Source organism: Echiichthys vipera (assembly GCF_963691815.1).
Source record: "Echiichthys vipera genome assembly, chromosome: 9".
NCBI lineage: Eukaryota > Metazoa > Chordata > Actinopteri > Perciformes > Trachinidae > Echiichthys > Echiichthys vipera.
The window spans coordinates 16,552,028-16,564,587 of NC_139834.1; positions in this window are offsets into that span (position 1 = coordinate 16,552,028).

Here is a 12,560-nt window from a genome sequence, read left to right on the forward strand (position 1 = left end):
GGTTTTTTATTACGGATGCACAATGTTGTTATCTACTTCTCACAACGATACTGTACCAATGAGACAACCGATAATTTCATTTTTTGTAAGTTAAAAAGAAGTTCATAACCTGAGGCTTATGCAGAGAGCTCTGACCTAACCAAATCTGACACCACTATTGTTGACACAACAAAAACAAAGTATTTTTTTTATTTACCTTATATGTAGTATATTAGTTAGTTAGTATGTACTATACACATTTATATAAAAAAAAAAATCCTTTTTGGAAATTGGATGAAAAAAGTTCATATCATCTCTTTCATATTAGTTCATATTATCTCTTTTACCTGCATTTATAATCATAAATAATATGGCTTTAAAACCATTCTGAACAATGTCTGCATCATATATAAGCTCCACATATTAAACGCAAGAGTACTAGATTTTGCAAAAAAAAAAAAATAAGATCTGGGGTCTCACACCTTACATGAAAAGGATAGTAGATTAACCTATTTTTGAGACAAACCAGAATACATCACCTGTTCTTCTTTAGTGTGACCAAATGATTAAATGGGCTCCCTCCAACAGACACACGTGCACACAAAGTGTGCCACTATTTTGCCCTTGCTGAAAACATTTAAAACACAGCATGCTAATATGTGACTGCTCAACAGCAATACGACAATCTGGCAATAAGTAAAGGTAAATTTGTATTATCTGGAGCATAAACAGAGTCCTTAACTCCATTATGTTGTTTCTCTGGGGACCAGTTATACAGTCGGACCTGCGCAGCCTGAGTAGGAACCCACTGAGGGGAGGAGATGGCTATCGGAAGCCACAGGGCAGATGGGGGGACCGTTTTTTATCGTTGCGTATGCTGTAATGGGGTCTTCCTGTGAGGGAGCCTGAGGAGTTTCTTTTGACAGAGCTTTCATGTGCCTTTTTGCTGTGTTGTGTGTGTTCTGTGATCAGAGAAAGTCACTGTGGGCCATTAGGCCTCCGCACGCATACATACAAGCACACATCTGGATATGCTTCTCCTCGAACAGTCATACGTTCATACAGTCAGGCTGTCCATGTGACCTTTTAATACCATCTAAGCACTTTTAGATAAGGCCAGTTAGACCTTTCAGCTGGTATATACCACCACCAGTGAATGACTGCATACACACACACACACACACACACACACAGCTGCTCATTTCATGTCACACTGCTTGCACGCTATTATGTCCATGATGTCCCATGATGATAAATCTATGTTCTCACTCTTGTCAGATATCTGCAGAAGATCATCAGAGAATATTAAGCAAGTAATCTCTTTACAGCTGATCTACGGTCAGCTGCTATGACCTTTGAGCGGGTTTAATGTTAAAGTTTGGTTGACATATCCATAAAGATTTTACAGCTGTGTTTAGAAGAGACCTTGTCTGTGAGGCCTGGACGCTTAACTAAGAGATGAATCAGGTGCTCAGAGTTAACTCTGCACAGGTGAGGCACACCCAAATTCACATCTCTTATTAAAATGCAAGCAAACTCACTGAGAGAGAGAGAGAGAGAGAGAGAGAGAGAGAGAGAGAGAGAGAGAGAGAGAGAGAGAGAGAGAGAGAGAGAGAGAGAGAGAGAGAGAGAGAGAGAGAGAGAGAGAGAGAGCAGGAAAGGCAGAGATTGGGAGAAAGAGTCAGAGATAGGCTAAGTTGGCCAGTGAAAAGAAACAAATGTCAGAATTCAGAAATCACCCGGCTGGCTGTGATTTATACAGGAGTTAGGTTTGGATCAGGGTCTGAGGTTCGTGGAGGGGGCGAGGGGCTCTAATTCAGACCAGCCTCCAGTCAAAGTAGCAGTTAGCAGCTCCGCGGTCTGTTAGCTGTCATATGTGTCTGTCAGTTACACTTCGTGGTTTTGATGCAGCGATCTCAACGAGCCGTCTGTGGTGGGACAACCCTGCCCATCAGACAAGGGCTGTATTTGGGTTGCTCGCTGGCCAGTGACTCGAGAAAATAGCATACCAGCAATGGGATGTCTTGGCTATCGTATGCCAGGATACTGACTAGTTTCAATTTTTCCTTTGTTCAAAGCGCAATAAATGCGCTTAATTTGCGCTGAATCTTGACCTCACTGCTCAGCTGAACATTATCATGGCTATCATTCCATTGGATTGATACTTTTTAATAAACAGATTCTTCCTTTTTATTTGGTTGCTTAATGTAACTTTTGTGATTATAATTCAGTGTTGTCTTTTATTTTGTGTTTATGTTTTCACCCTCTACTGCAAATCAAAAGGGAAAATAAACATCTGAACTGAACTCAACTAACCACTTCTGGTAGTATTCCTGGGCTATGATGTGTCTACTCGTGGCCCATGTCTTTGTTCCACACAATAGAGCGGGATTGGTTGTCTAGTGTATGTCCCCACTCTCTCAAATACTCTCCAGTTGAGTTTTGCAAAGGCCCCACTGGCACAGCTGATATGACTATGTATTTCTCAATGTCAGCTCTGGAGGAGAGAAACTGCCAAAGAAAGGATCCCCATTTTCAAGACGCCGTCGCCAGTGTGTACCACTGAAGGGAAGTCGTGCAGTACTGCGTTGTGCAGCGGCAGCTGATGAAGAACTTGCGTGTTCTTGATGTTCAGGGCCAGTCCGAGGTAGAGTTGTTCCGATACTAGCATCAAAAATACCTCAGATACTGCTTAAAATGCAGGTATTCGTACTGGAGCAAGACATGCATTGATCCGATACCACGTTATTTAGGCCTGTAAAAAAATGATTTTTAAGTTGTTTATTTATGTTCTTTTTCATAAAAAAAATAATGTTCTATGCCATTAATTCCCTGTATGTACAGTATAATATGTTTCGGGTTATACCTCAACAATGATAGCAATTATATCACATCCATACAGGATTAGTAGTATACAGCTGTTAAAAAATAATATATATGTATGTTTAGGTACTCTGTATCAGCCGATGCTCAAGTTCAGGTATCGGAATCGGTATTGTGAAGACAAAAATGGTAATGGGACATCTCTTGTCCCAGAAGCCCATATGCTTGAGCACATGCATCAAGATCTTCTTCTGATAGGGCAAAATGGGTTGTGCTACCCCAAAGCAACTTCATTTTCTCACTATGACTACCACTGGGGATTTTTGTTGTTGTTTCAGAATACAATTCTGAAGGGAATCATCCTTAAGCATTAAATCAGATGTATCTGAATCAATACCATTTCAGTTTCAGTACGCACAGAGTTGACCAAAGACCTAGGGCAGTGTGAGAAGAGGGCTGAGGCAGAACATGGTAGCCCACCCATTGCAGTCCTACATGCGGAGGGCAGATGTACAAGTGGGCGCACACGGCTCCTTTCAGAGTACAAAAGGTTGATCTAAATAAGACCCAGCTGATGTTGCTGTTTTCTCCTCAGACCCAGCCCTCTCGCTCGCTGGTCCTCTATCTCTCACTCATCTTTGTAGGCCTCTTTCACTAATCCTCGCACAGTTTGACCTATGACTCGCTGCCCATACTTTTTCATATCTCTCCCCCCTCTTTTGTTCTGCTCGGATCGGGTGTATGTGTGGCAGATCTCAGGGGAGCAGGTAAAGTATAAATCTATAGCAGTTCTGACATCTCACAGTCTCTGGTTCCCATTTGGTCAGATACCCAGCAATCAGTCACTTCTCTGCTCTCCTCCTTCCCTTTCTTTCATTGTTCTCATTCTGGAGACCTTTACAAAACCTTTTCGAAATCCTCGTGTTGAAAACTAAATTCATATCATGTGCTTCACAAAATTCCAAATCATTGATATCTACTCCGATCATCGCTCATTTGTATTTTATTCTGCTTTGTAACAGTGGTGTGGAATTGACATACAGTTTTTTAACGATAACATGAGGAGACTGAGTGGGTATTGTTGCTGACAGCTCGCAGCACCACGGTTGGGGGGGGGGGGGGCAAGTTCCAGTTCCCGCTCTGTTCTTTTATCTCCAGTCATATCAGCTTGATCAGTGAAACCGCTTAATGCGGACATGTGTTTCCCCTGCTAACAGTCTGCTACAGGGCACAAATGCAAACTGACACACACTGAACGAGCAAGTGAGCGTCTGTTTCAAATCCCACAGAGTGCAGGCTGATAAGGCGGTTTGTGGGATTAACCAGACCTTTAATTTGTCGCTCATACAACACCACGTAAGTTCTGTAATAGTCTGTCATTTGGGGTCTCTTATCGTACAAAAACCCATCTTGATGCTCAATCTGACTACATGAAGATGCCGTAATATGAGAAGGGAATAACACAAAGTCACTGAACTGGCCAAGAAATATTCAAACACACCGTAAGACTACGACTTAATGTGTTTATACTTTTGTTGTTGTTTTTGAGCAGACTGAACAAACAAAAATTATGATGTACAGTTTGGGCACGCTTTCTCTTCTCTGTATAATATAATATTACATATAATAGAGCAAAATGTATATAATGTCCACGATAATAATAAGTGGATGTAAAATGAATTGTTCAAAAACCCTGAAATTGTTGACTATCAGGAAGAGAAGTGCCAATTAGAAGAAATAGGGTTGGCCTATGCTGTATTTTAATGTTGGTCACAATGGTGGTACTTAAATAGCCTAATTCTTTCTGAGCTGGTACGCAGTGTAAAAAGTTTGAGAACCACTGGGAGTCAATCAACAAAAACATGAATCTGAAACTAATTTGATTGATCGAGTTATTTCTGAGGCAAAAATGTCAAACATTTGCTAGTTTCAGCTTGTCCAATAAGTACTTTCTGCTTTTTATGTTCGTCTTGTATGATAGTAAATATAATATCTTTGCATTTTGGATCAAAATTACATATTTGTCTGTGGGAAATTGTGACAATTTGTATAGGATGAATTGGATACGATTGATCTATTAATCGAGAAAATAATCAATAATGAAAATAACTGCAGCCTTAGCTAACTGTTTCCTCATTTCCAGCTAAGCTAACCAGCTACTGACCTAGGTTTGTGTTCAACAACATTAGACTCACTTTAGAGCTGATGTACAGTATATTGCAGAATAAGACACTGCATAGAATATTATCACTAAAGCTGCTTTTGTTTCAAACTGATGCAAAATGACAGGGATCATCCATTAGCAATAGTAATAATAATAATAATAATAATAATCAATTTTATATATTGCTTTTCTCAGTATTCAAAGATGCTTTACAAATAAAAAAAATAAAATAGACAATCAAACAGGAAGCACGTTAAACAACACTAGAACAATGTTATATCTGGGTGAAAGAAGAAAGAGATGAATTATTGTCAGGTGCAATAAGGGTGCTGGGGCAGAGCTGGATGAACGAGTTTTGGGACGAGGGTGGGGGTTAAGAGAGGAGGGCTGGGTGCTAAAGGAGTGAGAGAGCTGTAGGAGAATGGAGAGATGGAAGACCACCAAAGAGGACCTCAGAGCTGGATTGGAAGCACATGGTGAGACATCCAGGCATTGCAACAATTGTGTGTGAGGATCAGGAGAGGGTAGCTTAGATATCTGCTGCAGAAATGACAGGGGTGGCTATTTTACATATATGATATGCTACTTCATACTTCAGTACTTCTGACTCCACTACATTACTTCAACAGCCTAAATTGAATTTTACATTACTTTAGATTCATTTAAATAAAAAAACACATCTGATTATAAAATACAATGTATTGTAGAGCTTAATTGGCCGCGCTGATATATCGATATATATTTTGCAAAGCAATGTCATTTTGGGGCCACTTGTCATGTTTCAAATGTCTTAGTTGTTACCAAATCCACCAAAGGAGATTTCCCCTCCAAACTTTTCAGATGCTTTAATCTTTACTTTAATTAATTGTGTATCAGAACTTTGTTTTCCTCGGCTCTGAATCTGAGGCAGACCATAAATAAGCAAAATAAAATGACCCCCCCCCCCCAAAAAAAAATAAATAAATAATCCAATCGCGATTTACTCAGCCAATCAACAGCTGAGATATTCATCCAATCGCCCCACCCTAATATCTAGTATAATAGTATATCAAATAGTTAAAATAGTGCGGCCTCCACATGCTACAACAGTGATGCATAATATGCATTAATGCATCATTATTAACAATAATAATGTACTAGGGACCCTCTTGTAATAGGATTACACCAGCCACAATGTAATGTTTTGTGACTGTACCTTGCGCAGTTGTGACGCTATCGCAGCAAAAAAAATCGGTCCATAGATAGACAGACAGACATAAACACCTGACAAAATACTCAAAACTGCCTTGGTGCTAGTACCCGCCACGGTAGGTGTCTCTAGGACCACATTTTGCCATGGTGACACACACACACACACACACATAGACTCACAATGTGGAAACAATACCATTTACTATTATATCCATTTTCTTCAGAATGAGTATTTTTACTTTTAAAATTTTACATTTAGCTGATAATACTTTTACTATAATTGAGTATTTTTACATTGTTCTATTGTTACTTTTTCTTACGTAAAGGATCTGTGTACTTCTTTCACCTCTGCCAAGACACACAAGGCGAAAGAAGGCCTAAAACTCTCTGATCCTCACCATCGACTAAAACCTGGCAGCAACAAGTCAGGAGATGCTTCCAGGTCCTTAGAGCAGTCCAGAGGCTGATCTCAGCCTCGGTGCATCTCGGCGTGAGTTAGCTCTCCAGAGACTGCGAGAGGGTCCGTCTATCACAGTCAGAGAGAGTTTACTGAGAGCTGACATAAGGGCAACATTTCACTCTTGACAGTCCAGGACAAGTGTGAACCTGCTGCCAAAGATATGCCAGCTGTTACTGGACTGCCTCAGCCGGCCACAACACAACTATTGTCAAAATATGGCGTGAAATCTGGTGTTCTACACCAAGAAAATGTTTTCATTTGGATGCCGACACTCTCTTGCAGCTTTTTGACATCAGCTTGGCCATCACAGAACTTATATTGAGCTGGTAAACTGGTGTCACTATTTCACGCAGGGTAGTATGTGCAACAAAGGATGATGCCAGTGCTCAAACATTCATGACAACAGTTTTCAACGAGTATGCTGACCACAAATGTTATTGAAGTGCTGTACGTCCCACCCAGGCTGAAATCTAGATAGCTCTTTTGTCCAGGATTTAACATGACAGGAAATTGAAGGCGAGAGCCAGACTCACAGGGCTGCAGAGTCTTTCAGACATGCCTGCTGGGTTTGGAGGAACACACAGGATGAGCTAGCTTTGACCTCAGTGACATTCAGACACAACCAGAACACTAGAAAATAGTAGAAATTCTGTTAAAATCCAATCTCTAATGAGGTGAAACGTGTGATAAACTTAGAAATAAACTTACCTCTCCATTTGCTTGCCTAACAGTTTCTCCCTAATGATGTTGTCAACTGCTACACCAATTACACAGGACTTACACATTCAGACACCAGAGCACAGACTTCAAGTGTGTGTCAGCGATCACCAGAAATGATGATGATGACTGTTTAATCATTGAGTCACAATTTTATTGTACAGCCACGTGTCACAGAGTGTACGCAGTTTTTTTGGACGTCTGGGGTGTGGAGCAAGTCTGGTCACATCATTTCAATGCTTGTTTTACTAGAGGCGAGAATATTTGACTTACTGTGGTTCTAGGGATATTGTTAGATCAATCTCTTTGGCCCAGACTGAAACAACTATTAGACGGATTGCCATGACATTTTGTACAGATATTTATGAATCCCAGGTTGAATCCTATTGACTTTGGTGATCCCCTGACTTTTCATCTAGTGCCACCACCTGGTCAAAATGTTTGTGTCCAGTACTTTTTCATGACCAAATACCAGGCAAACTAGAAAAGTGTAAAGTGCAGATCTCTGCCAGGTGGGTACCTCCCAAAAAGAAGAAGAATTAAATTGCACTTAATTGTCCCTCTGAGGTCCCCCATAGTCAAGATGGTGGTGAAGACAGAAATGTATTAATCTCATATCGTGCCTAGCTTTGGTTGATCATAATGTATGGGATATGCAAATAATCTGCAGACGCTACGATTAAAAAAAAGAGGACAAGCATAATTTTCAATGGATGTCAGTTTTTTGGCCCCAAGCAAGGCCAAGATGTGGCCTACAGTAGAGTATGTGGCCCCTACCGACTGATTAAGAGGAGTGAGGAGTCAGCAGTCAATAGCAGTATAAAATAGAGAGGTCAGTCAATCATAGGTTTTTCAAAAAATTGTGAATCACCGAAACCACAAAAAGTCATTGAACATACAGCAAATATTAGGCTGATGGGTCCAGTGGTATACTAGATAAGACAGACAGACAGACATTTTAGGCATTTTAGCTAAGAGCACACAGTAGGCCGCTAGCATTGAAAAATAGCTGAAATTATCAGTCAGTCGACTCATGAATACAGTAAATTGAAAAGGAATTTCAGCTCTAGTGTTATTATTAAAATGAGAATCATGTGAGTTAAGTTTCTTAATTTATATATTTTAACTGAAAAAAATAAAATGCTAGGGTCACCCTATGCAAGTACACAAAATAAAAATAAAATAAATAATAATGTCCTCTTACAGGTTTATGTTCACATTTGTGTGCAAGATATTTTGTGGTGGTTATTCTTCCTATTTTGTCTGAATGCAGTTGTGTATTTTACCATATATAGAACTATGAGTTAAACGTTTTTATAACTCTTTCTATTATTGACACCCCCCACTCTCAGACATATTAGCAGAGGCCCAGCAGACAGGTATCCACAGGGTTTTAAGGGCTTAATATTTTGTATAGAGGCTGTATATGGGTTGTTGTTACTATTTGTGCCAGGAGTACTAGTCCCTGTCTGAGCCCCTTGATATCTACTGAGTTCACTAGGGTTGGCACTGGAGAGACTGGGACTGGTGGGGGTGACCACCATGCCTGAGTCCTACCTCCCAGTGTGTGTGTGTGTGTGTGTGTGTGTGTGTGTGTGTGTATGTGTGTGTGTGTGTGTGTGTGTTTGTAGTACAGAATGCCTGGGACTAAACCACATTTGATTTTTATACGCTTGTGGCTAACAGGAGCCAGATGTAGCTGCCTCCAGGGAGCTTACCATCGAAACAGCCATTTATTTCCCTTTTTTTGCTCTCTTTAATGAGATGTGTGCATGCTTACATACATACTGTATGTGTATGTGTATATATATATATATATATATATATATATATATATATATATATATATGCTCAAATAAAAGCAGCCAATAAATAATATTTGCAATATTTCTCAATTGGGTAATAAAGCTGGTATGCTCGCTTGTTTAGCAGTGTCAGAGATAGGATGTGTCCTGTTCAGATGACAGAGCATGAGAGTGAAGGATCTCTGATTTCATCACTTGAAGATAAATCCCAGACAATAGATCAGGATGTCAGAGCTCTGAGGACTTGCAGTTCTCTGGATCCTCAACTTGGCTCTGAAACACAAGAAGATTCATGAAGGCTTAAGCGAGAGGTGAAGTAAAAAATGAGCACACACTCACAGAAACACACCCAAATAACAAGCACTGAGATGGTCAGAATAGTCTTCAACTAGTACGATATTAAATTACCGCACCATAGTGTTCAGGCTGTTCTCTTCTGAACATATATATAGATTGGCATTAAAAAAAAGCAGAAAGTAAAAGAGCAGCGATTGAGAGAGAAGGGAGAGTGTTAATTGAAAGCGAATGTGTCTGTGCTGGCTGCTGGTCAGAGATGGGCCAGGGTCCCAGTTGGCTTCCACTTCAAAGGCTCAACCCGCCTGTCTCAAGCGCACCTGCAGCCGGTTAAGCCCTGCTCTCATCACTCAGGGCGTGGAAGGACCTCTCCTACGACTTATGCCCTCACCACAAAGCTTTTTGCCAAAGGGCCATAATGGCCCGCACTCAAGAATCTCTCTCTGAGAATCGAACTCTGAACGTTAATCACTCGGGGTGAATGCTCACAGAAGACCCACAGCAGGGTTCCTGCAGTATCAACCACAGGGTGCATGCTCTGTCACAGGTCACACAGAGCTCATATAACCACCACATTATGGTCTGAACTGGGAATTTCATGGATCTCTAAATGTATACAAATTAGTCACAGAGAGAGCTGTTCAGGTTAGGGTTTTTGCTCGGATCAATTAATTAATTAATTAATAATGAATCAATTTAAAATTTGTAGAACTGCAAAAACTGTATTTGGAAAGAAATTTGAGTGGGGAGACTTGTAAATTATATATTGATATGATAATATACAGTATGCCTGCAATTTCTTTTGCTCACAATCCAACCCCTTTTTCCTCTGGTGTGTTCTATACACTGCTATACTTTCAAAAGAGTATTATTTCCTTTGGTGCCCGGCATTAGGTGTCCCCTTCCTCTTCCCCTCAAAACGCTTAATGACCATTGCAATGATTTGCCTGGTGAAATAAAGGGTAGAAAATAAATAAAAGGACACGGTTAAACCTAAATTCATTTTTTTGGCCACTTGTGTGCACAAGCTGTAAACAAAACAGTAACATATCATCATCTCATGGGCAATTTTAGAATCCTTGACAACATCATGCTCGAGCACTCTATAATTATTAACCTCTAAACTTTCTGATGCAATTCTCAAAGAAATCTCCAAATGTTTTCCATGGTGTTTCTCAAAGTCGTATTCAACCCTTTCTATTTGGCAAATGTCACAATTCTTATTAGGGGCTGGGCCCCCCTAAGGTCTGATCCTAAAATCGCCTCTACATCACCTTATAAAGTTGTTATGGCAAACATATTTAGCAGACGCGGAGCAACGTTAACATGTTTCTGGCCAACTGATGAATTAAAGTCCAACAGTCACTCTCATTTTAGCTTTGTCTTTCTCTACCAACTATGTTCACCAGCTAATCGCTAACTTTGTCTGTCTGCCTCTGGTGCTGGGCAGTGCATTGGTCATTTTTGCTGAGAACAGCTGCTTAAGCTATGAGACTAAACCAAAACATTAAAGTTGCAGGTCATAAAACTAAAACAATGAGGTAAAAGACACTTTATTTTCAACACCTTGCTTTGTCATCCAACTATTTTGAGTGTTAATGGGAGAATTGTGAAAAAGCCCCCCCAAAAAATACATGACATCACCCTGAGAAGAATAACTATAATATCTGCACACACGATTGTGCACACACAAGATCCTCATCCTATGTCCTAATCCTAAAATAACAGTTAACTAAACACGACTAATTATATTGCTTTCATTAAACTTTCCTCCCAACAAGTTCCCAATGATAAAATCAAGCGTAGCTGTAAAAAGTAGACAGAAAAAAATATATCACTGTTTCAGAGTTCAACTTACTGATTCACTGTACACTACGTTACCTCAGCTAGCCACCATGTGATCAGCTGCCCATGACTTGCAGTGTACGTCACACAGCCAGTTCCCCACTAAAACAGGAAACCACTCAGCATAAACTCAGTTCCACTAAAAAGGGAGCAAGGAGACACTGTTCTGTAAAAATGACCAGCATCCATAAAGGTACATTTAATTTTTCAACAATTCCCTCTTTAAATGTAATATTTAAATATTATCATCTGAAAATGTTATTGAGGCAGTTGAACTAAAGTTTATGCTAGTGTTTCTCATCTAATATGAATCATGTTTGCCCGACTATTTCTGTCTTTGTGACTGTTTGTCTGAGTATCATTGTCCCAGTCTATGTATTGCCAGTGGAGCGTGCCTGTTTTCTTCTAAGAAGTGTCTGACATGTGTTAAACGTCAGAGAGGCCATGCCGCCCCGGATATCCCTTTGATGTCATCTGTATCACCTGTTCTGCAGCCAGAGTCTGTGTGTGTGTGTGTCTATGTGTGTGTGTGTGTGTGTCTGTGTGTTCATGTGTGTGCATGCTCCCAATTTGTCCAGCATGACGGCATCCTCCAGCGAGCTAGTAAACATTCTATTACAGAGTTATCACCATCACATCTACGGATACACAGGAGCTATAAAATCTATTAATGATAAGCTACTCCGGGGATAAAGAAAGAAACGGTTTGCAGACTGTAGCCCTATAGAGGCGACTGTAGCCGCAGTTATGGACAGGTCTGTGAGCATTTCTTTTGCATTTGCATAAACACAAACTTTTTCTTAATGCACAAGCCTTTTGTTGCACCCTTTGCATCAGGGGAAAGAGGTTGACAACAGGCCCCGACACCTTTACAGAGAGCTAGCCAAATGCTTCAGAAGCTTTTGGAGTTCCAGCGCCGCTGTGTTTGTTCAAGGCAGTTCATCTCTGTCGGCAGATCTAAATTTACTGGACAATAAATTACACAGATCTGGTTCTCTGGCTAGCACACATGCATGTGCGCACACTCGTGGACACGCACATTGTGGTCGCCTGTCCCTGGGGGACGGTGTATTTTAGGGTCTGCGTTGTATTCTGACCTTTCATTGGCTTTAAAAGTAATGTAACTGGATTCTCAGTTGATTATTATCCAAACAGCCACTCAGGTCTGGTCCTTTTATCCTCAAGCTACTTAACAAACAGTAATAATGAGTATCAAAGCCATCTACAATACAAAAAGTCATCCTGCAGGGATAAAAATACAATATTTAGAATGGAAACTGCC